Below are 15,332 nucleotides of genomic sequence, written 5' to 3' on the forward strand. Positions count from 1 at the left end.
ATAACTGTGTTTATTGTGAATTGCTTTATAAGCGCTAGGTGGTCTCCCATTCACTTCGTTTTCTCATTTCTCCGGCATCACAGACAGCTGCACTTCATAAATGCTCCTCGTGATTGTCATCTCAGGGCCTTAAACACACACACCTAGCTGATGGATTTTGGAGAACTATTCTCAGGTTTTTTTTAAGACACAATAGGGGCTCTTTAGGTCCTGGGTGTCATTATCAGGGGCTGCAGGGCCCCCTCTTTCAGATGGGGTTTAATAAGAGCAAGCTGTCGACAGAGAGATCCTGCAAGTTGCTCTTTCAAAGATGGCTCATGAGGCCCCCCTCAACCTCTGTATGTTACGGGAATCATATTCCTCCATCATTCTTGAGAAATTGCTATGATCTACTCAGATATGCCTTGCCTCATAGGCTGGGAACAAGAGAAAAATTAGCACAAGGTAGGAAGGAGGAGTTGGGAGGTGACGTGGCCCATCATGGTATGTGACCCTTCCAGTGGCTGTAATTTCCATACTACTGGGAAACTTTCTTCTTGGGAAAAACAGAGGCTAGGTTTAAAAAAAAATGCTTGAACCCCCATCTCTCTGGGCAAGAAATCAAAGAAAGCCCTCTAGGTCAGCACTAAGGTGGATGCTGCAGGCAGGAACTCCCTTCAAAGGCTTTGGCAGTGGCTACTGACTTAAATGCCGGAAGAGCTCAGACAAAAGTGAAAGAGCCTAAGCAGGTGGTGGCAGCTGTGGCAAGGCTATCTCCTGTGGGCTTTCTGGTGAAGCAGGTTTGCAACTCACATGCCTGAAGGCATGTGTTCTCCTAACTCCCACAAAGGGAGAGTGTTCGAGAAGCCACAAGGGCTATGTGACTTCAGTTACCATGAGGAAAACCAGGCCAGGGATGCCAAAATTTAGACTTCTTGTTGAGAGAGCTAAAATCTGGATTTCTTTGTACTGTGAAAACCTCCTGGCTTTTAATTTCTGGCAAGCAGTTCGATCGGTTTTGAGCAGTTGTACACTGTGCAAGCCAAATGCCAATATTTGTTGGCTGGATGTGGTCCAGGCACAGACCATCAGGTTGTAACTCCTGATCTCTCGAGATGAAGGTGCTGGGGTTCTTCTTGCCTTTCTGCAGACTATAAATACCAGAATAGAATGCTAGTAAGAGGATCCAATTTGCCTAAAGAGCACAGAAACACTCCTAGGGGACATACAGTGTGGAAGCTCTCCTGCTGGAGCTTCTAAGAACATTCCCTCTCTCTTGCTGATGCTACAAGATTCAGAAGACCACTGTATGTGATCTGTGCTTAGTGGGATAAGGGAGCCAAAGCCAGTTGCAGGGGAGTGGCTACATGCACCTTAGGAAGAAGACATCATCCCTCGGCATTTATGCATGTGAGTTACCTGCAGCATCCCCAGATATCAGATGAGTGGACTTAGTTCACTAAACACGCGAACTTTCTCTCCCATCTGCATTTGAGCCGAAAAAATATCTGCTTTGGTCAATAACTTAGAGTCTTTACAGATGACAAAAAGCAAGTGTGTGTTCCGCTCTGTCATGTGTCTTGGTGAAACTGCCAGCCAAGACTTGTTCTCCGACTCCTCGCTGTTGATAATGAGATACAGAAGGGGAAGAACACGGCTCAGGGTTTTGGGGTGCTAAATTGAGCTTCCAGGACTCAGAGTTGGAGAACGACACTGATACAGATTTAGCACAGGGTCATGGTGCCCTCTGTTAAAGAGAAGCTTTTCATGTTTGCAACCACTTGTCGTTCTGAGGAAGGGCAAGAATTAGCTGAGTCTCTAAGGGCTACTAGCATTGCAACTATCTCCACAACCCTCAGGACACAGAGGAACATGCAGCATCTGGTGAATAAGCAAGTTACATTTCCTAGGATCTTTCAATCAATAATTTCAAGTTCCTAAATAGAAAGGAAGAAGAAGGAGGGGGGAGGAGGAGGAGGAGGAGGAAGAGGAGGGGGGAGGAGGAGGAGGAGGAAGAGGAGGGGGGAGGAGGAGGAAGGGGAGGGGGGAGGAGGAGGAGGAGGAAGAGGAGGGGGGAGGAGGAGGGGGAGGAGGAGGAGGAGGAGGAGGAGGAGGAGGAGGAGGAGGAGAAGAAGAAGAAGAAGAAGAAGAAGAAGAAGAAGAAGAAGAAGAAGAAGAAGAAGAAGAAGAAGAAGAAGAAGAAGAAGAAGAAGAAGAAAAGAAAGAACGAGAGAGAAAGAGCAATTCCCGCCCTAGGATGCATGTAGATTTGCAGTATCACAACGTAAGGGATTGACCTTGAAATTCCGCACGGAAAGCAAATGAAGTCTATTGAGTATGATTTAGTACTCCGCTTAGCTCACTGCCAGGGTTTGAATATGTAGTGCACCTCAAAGTCTCCTTTGTTGAAGGGCTGAATCCTTCATGGTGGTGCTATTTAGGGAGGGAGCAGAAACTTTGGGAAGGGGCCTCTTTCTGGAGTAAATGAGGCCCTGGGCACAAATACTCTTAGAGGTCTTCCCTGGTTCCTGGTTCCTGGTTCCTTATTGGGTTTCACTTACTGTTCATAAAGTGGGTATCTCAGACAGCCATTAGGTTCTGTCTCACCAGCACTTTTATACCAATAAAGCCAAGGACCATGGGGCACCGGAACCCTGAACCTAAGTAACTCTTTACTTGTCTAGATCAAGGATTTTGGTTCAGCAATGGAAAGCTAACACATCCATGGGTGTAGTTCCTTCTGCCATCATTCTGTGTTCTCGGAGCCTAAGGTCTTCTTCCCAACTACCTTGTAGCGTGGCTTTGCAAAGATTAAATGAAATTAGTTAAGCATGAATTAAACAATAACTCCAAAGAATATTTCTCTACCCCAAGCGTTTTCTCAATACATATTTCATTTTATTTATTAACATTGTTTATATTTATTGGGCATTTGTATGAAGCCCCGTGTTAAGCATGCATATAAAACAAAAGCATACTTTTGCCATGGGGAGACTCCCTGTCTCTAGACGAAGATGAAGAGCCGAGAAGTCCCTGGGAAAGGAATGTGAACTTAACTGTAGCAAAGCAAGAGGGAAGCTATAATTTAAGAGAGAGAGGATGCTCAGTCTCACGGAAACAATGTGCATATACTGAGCCGAGATCACTCAGTGAAGGATCAGGAACTCATCTCTGCACGTCCCAGACCTTCCTGAAACTAGGTGGTTCGTTCACACAACAGAAATGTATTTCTCACGGGATTAAAGGCAAAGACACCCAAGGACGGGTTACCGGCAGATTTAGAATCTTGTAAAGGCCTAGCTTTCTGGTTTACAATGGAAGCAACAGACATCTAAGGCCTGCTTTCTTTTCTTTGAAATTCTCTTCACTTTTACTGATTCTTTGTGGATTTCACGCCATGCATCCTGATCCCACTTGTCTCCCCATCTCCTCACATGTGCCCTCTGCCCTCCCAACCTCCCCCAAAACAAAACAAAATTTGAAAGAAAAACCAAAGAACAAACTAAACAAAAAAAAGAAATAAAGTAGTGTGGAAGCTGTAGTGTGGTCCATTGAGTCCCACAGTTTACCCTTGAGCGCGTACATCCTTACTTGCAAGAGCTCACTGCCGCCCGTCATCAGTCTGGCTCAAGGCCTCTGGCTTCTGCTACATCTCCAATAATGAGCTCTCACTGGGGCTCCTCTTGGATAATCTGTCATTGTCATCCTGTGTCATGGGGATCCTGCTGTCTTGAATCTGTAGGCTCGTCCCCTTCACATGCTCCAACAGTTCATAGATGAGGAGGATGGGGGGGTGGCCCAACTCAAAGCCCTAGGTGTGGGCCTGGGTAGTAAGTAGCTGGGTTGGTCAGCCTGCCAGCTATGCCTCACCATCACTAGCTGGGCGTGCTCTCCAGTGCTGCCTTGGTTGGCTTACCCATTGTAGCCTGTTCTCCTGCTCTAAGGTCCTCATCCACATTCACGCCACCAAGGCCATCTCTACTGCTTTGCCCAGGCGAGGTGCAGGACCCTCTCTCCCTATTGCTCTAGGGTGCTTATGGGAGGACGGGAGGGCTGTCAGCTCTCCTGCTCTCAGGCCCTCAGGACTAGTTCAACTGCATTCCCAACAACAGGGTCATCTCTAGTTAGCTATCTAGATGGGGTGCAGAGCCTGCTTATTGGAGAAGTCGCTTGTTTGGTTCCAGGGTGCCCAACTAGCTTAGACCGGAAATAATCACATGGAAACTCTATTAATTAAAACACTGCTTGGCCCATTAGCTCTAGCTTCTTAATGGCTAAATCTTATATTAATTCAAGCCATTTCTATTAATCTGTGTATGTAGTTTACCAGCTTAAATTCCCAGCATCTGTCTCCAGCGGCTCCATGACGTCTCTCTGACTCCACCCTCCTCCTCCCATGCTAGAGGCCAAGCCAGTTCTTTATTCATTAACCAATGAAAGCAATACATAGACAGAAGGACCTCCCATGCCACCTGCTCTCCTAGATGCTGTAGCTGGTGAGGGGAAGGGCTAGGTCCCTGACTCTTATGACCCTGGGGCCAGCTCCCTCACCTGTTGCAGGTGGTAATGGGTAAGAGAGGAGGACATCTTTCTCTCACCCATAACACAACACGGCAGAAAAGGAAAGGGGCGGGGTCAGATCCCCTTCTCTCATACCCTCAGGATTGGCTCACCTACCTCACCATGGACACTATGGTCCTTGACCACAGAGTCAGCTCTAATGTGCTGCTTAGGTACAGTGCACACTTGTGGTGAGGGGTGGAGCCATCTTTCCCAAGAGTGTGCGTGGAGGGGAGACAGCTCTTCCCTGGGTAGTAGGACCAGCTCTCCTGATGCAGTACCTAGCAAGGGACAGGCCAGCTATCCCATGACAACTGAAAGGCAGGGCTGGCTCAGCATCGCATGGTTCCATTGACCCCCTGTGCTAACACGGACCACAGACATCATCACAGACCCCAAGTGCAGCAGAACCCTGGACCCAGACACAGCTCTTGGCAGCAGCTTGGGCCAGGACATTACTGTGGCTAAGTCTTGTTTCCTAAAGACATTATTCCCACATGGGTGCCTGGAGCCTTCGTGGTCGAATCACCCCCAAAAGCTACACCTCCTAGTGCACTTCAGACATTGTGTGGTCCAGGGTCATGAACACCGGCAAGATAATAGGTTCTGTAAATAGAGAGGCCAGAAGGGGAAGGAAGCTGGGCTGTGGAGATAGAGATGATTGGACTTTCAAAGCCAAACTGCACAGGAATGAGAAGTTCACTCTAATATAGTGGAACCATTTGATAGAAGGGGACTGAGCAGAAAGAACATATAAGGCCTTTAAAAGGCAACACCGACAGCAAACACACTCATTTGTCTCCGCCAACAGGTAAGTATTGAGCACAAACTATACATGCTAAGACCCAAGGGAGGTGCCGGGTTCACAGGCAGATAGGAACAAAGCAAACAGCTCTGGGTCTCAGAAATCCTGAAATAAACTTTGGCTCATTTGCTCTCATGCCAAAGGTTTTTAAATATGTGTGTGTGTGTGTGTGTGTGTGTGTGTGTGTGTGTGTGTGTGTGTGTGTTTAACTTCTGGAATTTTCCCTCATGAAAACGGCACTGCTAGTTTACAATATTGTGTAATATTTTTGCTAGGATGACGGTAATGAGTACACGGAACTATTCAATGGAAATTAATGAGAAAATACTACTTCCTTAGATTTAGATTTGATAACTTCACATCCAACTTCGATGGGGTTTGAGTTCTCCTTACAGTAAGTTACCTTGTTAGCTTTTAAAATTATATTTATTGTTTTTTAATTCAATTTAATGATATTGAGTAAGTAGAAAAAAACATAATTTTACTACTCTGATAAGTCCTCCTGTAAGTGTTTATTCTCTTAAATACAAATATTACAGAAAACTATTAGTTTTCTATTTCTGTGTAAGAAGTCACATGAACGTAGTGACATTACATGGCTGGTTTACTAGCTCATAACTTCATAGGACAGAAGGCAGCGCATCTGAGCCTGAACACAAGGTATCAGCTTCAGATCTCGCCATTGTTCAGATCCCAGAAGAGCGGGCTGCTTGCTCTCTTTCCTTGCCGAATGTCATCAGGGCCACTCTTTACTCCTGGGTGCAGTGTGGCCCAAACTCCTGACCAGGGAGCCCTCTCCACCTGCCAGCAAACAATGGCACACCCAGCCCATTCCATGCTTTGAATCGCTAACCTGGGCTTCGTCAATTGACCGGAGAAGAGGGAGCACCCGCCTTTGAAAGTCTCCTACGGCTAAGCCAGGCCCATAAACCAACTCTCTTAAACCGTTACATGTCAAAATAGAATGAACAGAATGTGGCATGGAATGGACGCAGACTAGCGATTATGCAGGGAGTGTCCTCTAAGATGCAGGGAAATTTGAGAGTCAACTGTGAATTTTATCAAATCCATAAAGAAACACAACAAAGGTTCCCAATAAAATGACCCAAGGATGTGTTGAGGGAGATTAAGTTGCGTATACCCCCATCTCTCCCAACCCTATCGTTACTTTAACTGCCTACCTGATTGGCTTGAGACACACCTGGGACGTTAGTTCAGCACACCTGAATGTGTCTATGGAGGTGCTTCCAAGGAGAGATCCTGAAAACCAAATGTACGACAGCATCTCCTAAAAACGTGATAACGTGACAGTATTATTGAGGGGCTCTGAAAAGTAGGAGGGGTGGCCTAACTAGAAGTGCTCACTAAGGAATTGTAGCTTCCCCTTCCTCTCACACTCATTTCCCTGTTTCTCAGTCACCATGATATGAATGCCTCTATCAAGCCTCCCCACCATAAGGGACTCACACTTGTGAAACTATAAGCCAAAGTAGAACCCGCGTGTGTGTGTGTGTGTGTGTGTGTGTGTGTGTGTGTGTGTGTGTGCACGTGCACGCGTATGCATGTGATGTATAGTTGTGTGGGGCATTTGAGGGTACAGATACCTGTGCCTGATCAAGCCATTGGATGCCCTTCTCTGTAGCTGTTTGCCTTGTTGCCCTGGTCCAAGCTCTTTCACTGAAGCAAGGGCTAGGATGATAGACAGAGCGCTCCTGGGCTCTTTCTGTCCCACCCTCCAGTGCTAGGGTTATAGGCACATACAGCCACACCTGGCTTTCTACCTGAGAGCTAGGGATGCAAACCCAGGTGTTCTGGTCCTCCTGCTTGCAGAATTAGCAAGTGCTCTTACCCACTGAGCTATCTCCCCCACCCCAACACACCTAGGCATCTCAGTGATAACCCCAGTTAACAGTTTTCTTACATATTTGTCCAAGAAAAAAAAACATAAAAAACGCATATTCAGCTCCAGATTTCCTCTTTGAACTTAAGTGAACAATCATAAAATCATATTTTTGTTTTAGTCTCCTGGACTTTTTTGTAGTGACAGTTTGAATCTGTAGCACTGTGATGGCTACATTCAAGGCTTATTTTCTTTAATAGCTGCCTAAGAATTTGCAAAGACATCATCAATGAATCATCCCGGAAACAAAGAAGATGATTATTTCCAGAGACTTTTTAAAATCATGGCCAGAGTTTGCATCAGATCTATTGTTCTACCTGCGACACCTGCTTCTCTTAGGATAGATGGATTCCCCAGGAGCCTCTGCTTTGGGAGAAAGTCAGTTCATTTCACTTTCAAAGAGCAAGCTTGAGTAGCAGCTCCTGCAAAAAGTGATCTAGACACAGTGAGGATTCAAAGGGATTTGGAAAGGAACCAGCAAGAGAAGGAGGGAAAGAAGGAAGTGGAGAAAAAGGAGAAGAAGAGAGACGGGGAAGAGCAGATCCAAGCAAAATAAATCAGATTAAAGTTGAAATAAAATCTGGAGTTCATCTTTGCTTCAGAGCAGGAACAAAGTTCGGCCCCCATGATCATTGCATGTCTCTCCAGAGCAACATGGAAGAAATAATAAGTATTACCTCTTCCAAAAAGAAATGCATGGCTTTCCAATTATTGCCCTTCTAACAGTCTTAGCCTACAGTCTTTGATCTATGGCTTTAGAATACCAATGGTTTCTTACCTGTTTCTTGTATGAACAAAAGCGCAATGTGACAGCCAGTATTTTCATTGTTCTTTGAATAGGGCTAGACTTTAAAAAATAGGTACGCCTTTCTAGTCATAACTCACGGTTCCTAATGGCACGGTCAAATTCCCAGATTCGATTTTTCTGCTGAAGTGCCAAGCTGCACCACTTTCAGCCATTTCGATGAACACTGTAAGCAATGACAATGGGTTCAAGTTCCATCTGGGTTTAGTCAGTGTAGAACCCATGAGTTTTTCCTTAGGGCTATGTCTGCTGTTAGGAAATAGTGAGAGTTCCCGTACATGGTATTAATGCTTATGAAGTTATTATACCAACACCTTAACAATGTGGTCACTCACTCTTAAAACTGAAGAACTCCTCGCTGTGTTACAGAGATCCTGAAAGCATGCCTCTGAAGGTTACCTGCTAGGACACGGATGGAGAAAGGAGCATTAAAAGTGACTCAGCATCAGCTATGGCTTAACAAGAAGCCTCTGCATTGTGTGCGGCAATTGCTATGGAGACGAACAGAGCAGGAAAAGTACCTCAGGGCCCAGTGCCTTGACTCATCTTCCGAGACATAAACTCTGTGCTTGTTCGGTGCCTGGAAGTAGCCTCTCTGGCAAGGAATGCCATCTGGACAGGACGCCTCACCCCTGACCAGTTCCTTCATCACCCTTTTTTGTAGAACATCCTCTAAGCCCCTACACCATGCAGAGAGTAAGGCAAACACCCCCCCACAGAACCCCCTGGGAGAAAGTCTGCTTGCTAGCATAGCTATCCTTCCAAGAGTCTGTAAAAGACTGGATGACTGAGGGTCCCTAGGATGAGGCTCATATGCTGATTTGGAAGGATTGCCATTTCTATAAATTCAGGGCGCTGGTGGTTCCTGGACGTGAGTCGCATGCACAGGCTAGAATATCAGCTCTCCAGACTATAGTGTCCCCCTCAAGTCTAGAGCCCCAAAGGGGAGCAGTAACTGGTTGTAGCCTGACATACTCTGTGCAGCCTGTGGAAGAGGTTCACACCTCTTTAGATGAAGGACACCTGCTACTGCTGAGTAAAGTTGGCCTTTGTGGTCATTGTCAGCATAGCATTAGGACAACCCTGGAGACAGTCACAAACAGCTGGGATTTCTAGGGTGGCGTGGTCAATGGCACGGTTTAATGAGTAATGATACAATCAGCATCAAATAAACGACATTAGAGAATGGTGAAGGCGAGGAGCTCTAAAGTGTTTCGATACAAATAGACTCTGAGGAGCACAGCATTTGGAATACTGACAGCACGGTCACCTCTTTCTCACCGGTGGGAGATACGACAATAGCCAGGAACCCAGGTTGGAGGAGGAGCTACCTCACCTGTAGCAATAAAAAAAACGTACCAATATGTGAACAACTCCACTTTATCAAGCACCACACAGAAAATTACAACACCTCACATAGGTATAGAAGCTTTATAGCATGCGTTAAAGCCGATTGTTTGTCTAGATGTCCTCAGAAACGATGTCCTACAGGGTGTGCGTGTCCTAGAGATGAGCCCCAGAAAAACTCCCAAGCCAGGTTAGCAAGCAAGTTCTCCATGTATATGAAGCTGAAGCCTTTCTCATACTGCTTACGTTGGGAAACTTTGTGACTTAACTTAGTAAATACTCTATGTTTACATTAACCATTTACTATTCTATGTTTGCAAAGACTTTCTGGGGAGACTCTCTTAGTTTTTGAGGTTGTAATCATCTACTACTTTCTTCTCTTTTAAAAAGAGTCTGAAATCCTCAGAAAAATGGCTGTTGAAGCTGCCTAAAAAAGGTGAGACGGTCCTTCAGGGTTCCTGCTACATGAAAGATTCTGCTAGACATATCTGCAGGACACAGAAAAAAGTGACTGACAAACTGCCAATATAGGCAGAACTGTCTTTGAAATTTCCTGCTGCTGGATACTATGGGCCAGTAGGCTGAAGATGGATGCCCCAACAGTACAAAAAAAAAAAAAAAAAAAACTTTGGATGACTGTCCAGGCAGCGAGATGTCTCCGTCAATGAGTTTTGAAAGTAGCTTACAATGCACTTCCTGTTTACTTCTGGAGTCTTTGATGGAGTTGAAGAATATATAGTTACAGTTTTTCTTAGTTATAATAAAAGATAAAGAAGATATAAATATTGTAACTAATTCTTGCTTGATAACTATTTTATATATAATTTTACTATTTTAAAGTTAAAACTTTCCTTTATATTTAAACAGAAAAGCAGAGGTGATGTGGGATTCCCCTCTGTATGCTGTGATTACTATTGATTAATAAAGAAACTGCCTCGGACCTATAGCAGGGCACAACAGAGCTAGGTGGGTAAAACCAAACTGAATGCTGGGAGAAAGAAGGCGGAGTCAAAAGAAGTCATGTAGCCCCACCGGAGACAGATACCAGAACTTTACCTGGTAAGCCACAGCCTCATGGTGATACATAGATTAATGGAGATGGATTCATTTAAGATATGAGTTATCCAGAAATACTTTTAAGATATTGGCCAAACAATATTGCAAATAATATGGTATCTGTGTGATTATTTCAGGGCTGAGGAGACGGGAACAACACTCCAGGTATGATTTACTCACTGAATTAAGGACAAGTAACTAATATCATCATATTTCTAGACTGATTGCTAACATAATAGAGCATTTCTGGCTATCTTACTATGTCATCAATTGATTGGAAACTCAGAGAATTAAAATGAATTTTGCTTGATAACCACCCTTAAAATCTTCTCTAAAATAATATAGATGTCTGGTAAAAAAAAAAAAAAACACACATATGTTAATGCTGAAGTAACCCATGGATTGTCTCTACAATTTTGTTAGGTGGTCTGTGAGAGTTTAACTGTATGCAAAAACATCCAGCCATCCAATGGGCTCCTTCTGTTTAGCACCCATATATATATAGTGTGTGTGTGTAGTTAATTATTCAAAAGTGATTAACCTCCCTAATGACTTAAACTATTAGGTTAATTGTATAGTTGTTTAGTCAAACAACTAAGATAAGTCAGGGTTATTAGTAAAACTACTTCCTGTTCAGAGAACTATAATTTATCTCTAGAAATTAGCAAAAAATTGAGAAAGGAGGCCAAAGAAAATGATTAAATTTCTAAACCAACTCGGAGAAGTTTAATAAAAAGCCACATAAAGACTCTGGAAGTGCAATCACACAAATACCCTTGTGATTTGTCTCAGCCAGTGATTTCTTTTTGTTTGTTGATTTTATTTGGCCAGGTTCTAACCCTACAAGACGCTGTTAGAGGACTGCGTAGCTCACTCAACTGATAATGTGTTTGCCTTGAAACCTCAAGGCCCCAAGTTTAATTCCTAGAACTCAAGTAGGAATATCCGTGTACATGGGCACACTTTTAACCCGACCACTACAGAGGCAGAGGCAGGTGGGTTGCTTGAATGTATTGGCCAGCTTGGGGTGGGGGCGGTTCCTAGGAACAGTGCCTAAAATTATCCACTTGCGTACACAGCCCCATACATACCACACACACACACACACACACACACACACACACACTTAAAGATTCTTGTGCTAATCAAACTCAAAACTCTTCTCCTGGAATTTAAAACTTTCAAATGCCTTTGAAATTCTCTAGCAGAGAACAAAATATTTTAATTACATCATAGTATATTTGAGAATAAAATACATATTGCCAAGTGCGTATCGTGGTAAAACTTAAAGATAACCATGCTGACGGTGTCATGTCTCTTGCTTCCTAAAACTTTAGCAGATGTCTTTATTCAGATAGAGATAACATAGGGAAAGCAAGTGGAGAATAATTTGAGCTTCTTAATGGTTGCTTGTGTTTTTGATGAGGAGACATTGTTCTCCAAGTATTGCCTTCCTCATACCAAACAGTGAGAGAAGGGATCCAAATATCAGGGGCCTGTTATAGTTTGAATATGACATACCATCGATGGGTACATCATTGAAGATTTAGTCTTAGCTGGTAGCATTATTTTAGAAGGTTCTTTAGGAGCTGGGATATATAGCTAAAGGAAGGAGACTGTTGGGGATGGGTCATTAGAACTAATCTGCCTGCCTCCCTTCGCCTTCCCCCTTCCTCCATTTCCTGCTCTTCCCCCAATATCCCCCCTTCTCTCTCTTTACTGTCCTCCAAGAAGTAAGTATCCCCTGACGAATGTCCCTTTCACTGAGTTGTTCTACCACATCACTGCATCAGAAGCCATGTCACCAAGGAAGATGGCCTGCCACCTCGGAAACTAGGACCCAAGATAAGTAATTTCTCTCTTCTGGGTGCTTTTCTTGGGTCTCTGTCAGCTGCGGGAAATGTGGCTAAGACACTATCCTACTGAAATGTTCTAACGATCATGTGACCACGTGTGAAGAGTTTTGAACAAAGATGTTAGCAACAGACACAAATTAGCTCTGCTTTTGGAGAGCTAAATGACAAGGTTCAAGCTTTTTTTGGTATGGAATTCAATAACAACAAAATGTATTCATCTTCCCTTAAAAGGCGGAGGCCATCTAGAAACAGAATCCCGGGGAAAACAGTCTTAGAATGTGAGATCCTGTGACTCTCACGAAATAAATCACAAATTACATCAAATTAAAAGCAATTTTCTGACTTTTCAACACTGACCCTCAAATGGAGGCATCTCATTCAAGGCTCAAATGCTGTCTTCACATCCTACAAATCCAGCAAAAATCATTTCTAAACGCAAAGAAACGGAACTGAGATGAACATCAGATGTCTAAATAGAAAACAGAAAACACCTGCTTCCTTTTAAAAGGCTGTTTCAGAATTAATTAGAAGGTATTGATTAAAAATAAGCAATAACATGGTGGAAATGAAGAGCCAATTCCTTCAGACTGAAAAATAGTATTGAGAATCAGTAATGCCCAACTGAGCGCCTCATGGATGGACATCATGCGGGCTGCAGAGCTTGGCTTTAGACAGTGGAAATGGTTCCAAGTCCTTTACTATGCATCTATGTAGCCCCATACAGAGGGAGGGAGGGAGATGGGGAGAGGGAGAGAAAGGGAGAGGGAGAGGGAGAGACCTGGAGGGGAGAGGGAGAGGGAGGGAGGGAGAGGGGGAGAGAGGAGAGAAATAATAATGCCTTTTTCATTATTATAAAATAATGCTGCATTTTCTAAACAGTGGGCTCAGCCTGACATTTCCTGGAGGATCGCCTCTGTCAGCTCCAATCACCTGCTCCCAGATGCTGACTCAGAAAACCCTCACACCGCTAGCTGGTGGCGAGGCAAGGAAACCATGCGTTCTGCACATTTGGGGTCCTGAGTAGCACAGTCTCCAGGCCAGTTTCCTTAGAACAGAACAGAGTTGCAGACATTGATACCATCACGTTTCTAATTACAGAGCGCCCAGAAAATACATATTATTTCAGCTGCGGATGGACTGTTTGATCCCGAGTGACAGTCTTTTACTGTGTCGCCCAGATGACTACCATGTACCAGGGCCGTAATAATTAGTCCTATTGTAGCCGCCGAGCAGCATTCTAACTTGAAAAGCCAAGCTTTTAAGAAAACTACTATAAATAGAGCCGAGTTTTAGGCAAACTAACAAAACCAGGGGGAAAGGGGTAGGAATCAATCAGGTTTTGAATTCCCAGCCCTTGTGAGTTTGATTATCTGCCAGCCTTTTCTGCATCAGCTGTTGGATAAAGGCCACCCAGAGATAGCAGACAACCGAAGGAACTTTTCTCTTTCAAGAGTTTATTAGGGGTCAGTGGGATAGGCTTGAACAATTTGGAAAAGATAGAATGCAGTATTCTGCTTGAACCCCGGTTGATAGTGATCTTCTCTTACTGAATTCATTAGGACAATGGAATTCATTAAAAGTAAGTCACTATCTTGCATCTTAGTCCCCTAAAATCAGAATCCAGTGATGTTGGGGAGATGTTTCTTTTTTAAAAAAAAATAAAATATTTATTTATTTTGTTTACAGTGTTCTGTCTGTGTGTATGCCTGCAGGCCAGAAGAGGGCACCAGATTTCACTGCAGGTGGTTGTGAGCCACCACGTGGTTGCTGGGATTTGAACTCAGGACCTCTGGAAGAACCATCAGTGCTCTTAACCTCTGAGCCATCTCTCCAGCCCCAAAATGATGGGGGTGGTATGTGTGTACCACAGCACATATGTATGGACCAAAGGACCATTTTTTTTATTATGTATACAACACTCTGCCTCCATGTATGCCCACATGCTAGAAGACGGCGCCAGATCTCATTACAGATGGTTGTGAGTCACCGTGTGGTTGCTGGGAATTGAACTCAGGACCTCTGAAAGAGCAGCCAGTGCTCTTAACCGCTGAGCCATCTCTCCAGCCCCTAGGGAGATGTTCCTGCTGGTTAAATACTCGCTGTAGAGGCGTTGGAACCTGAGCTTGATCACTGCTACATACACAATCAAGCACAACAGTGCGCACGTGTAATCCAAACTCCAGTGCAGGACGATCGCTCGGCCTTGCTGGCTGGCCCATCTAGCTGATTTGATGGAGTTAGGTGAGAGACCCTGCCTCCAAAAATGAAGTGGAAAGTGACTGAGGAAGGTACTTGTCATTGACCTCTGGTCTCACATGGCACACGCGCGCGTGCGCACACACACACACGCACACAAGCACATATGCAGGTACATGCACACACAAATGAGAGCCTAAGACAATGCTGGCACATGAACACATTAAAAGGATGCTCTTTAGGGAAAAATCAACCAAGGTTAGAGGCGCAGGTATAAGGAGAATAATGAGGACAAGATGAGCAAGGATGTAGCCCCACCCAAAGCTACTCTTGCCCTAACATGTGAGTTAACACCATAAAATTATTAAGAGATCCCTTGATCCAGGGAGCCAGAGGTAAGTTCCTCCTTACCCATTAATCATTGGGAGCCTTTCTTTGGGGGTGAAGATCAGCTCCCACAAGCTGTAGATTCCGTCAGATAGTCTCTAGAAAAGGCCAGCTGTGGGTCACTAACAAGTCAATATTCATAGCTGGTGAACAAAGCGAGGGCCTTGGAAGGTCCATACCCGCAGTGAAGAGTGAATGGGCCTTGAAGAACCCACTCATGATGCCCACAGCATCCAGCACAGTTACATCTGGTGGATGGTACCACCAGCTTGCTGATGACAACCCACTCACGCACGAGCAAGCCCTGCAGAATGCAGTCAGATCTGAGACATTCTGAAGAGGTCACCTCGACAACCAACAGGTGAAGTCACTGAGATGAAGTGGCTGGCTGGCAGCCGTAGCCGGTTGCCCCTAATCGAATTGTGCCCTCCGACTGGTGCT

The sequence above is a fragment of the Microtus pennsylvanicus genome, chromosome 22 (assembly GCF_037038515.1).
Source record: "Microtus pennsylvanicus isolate mMicPen1 chromosome 22, mMicPen1.hap1, whole genome shotgun sequence".
NCBI lineage: Eukaryota > Metazoa > Chordata > Mammalia > Rodentia > Cricetidae > Microtus > Microtus pennsylvanicus.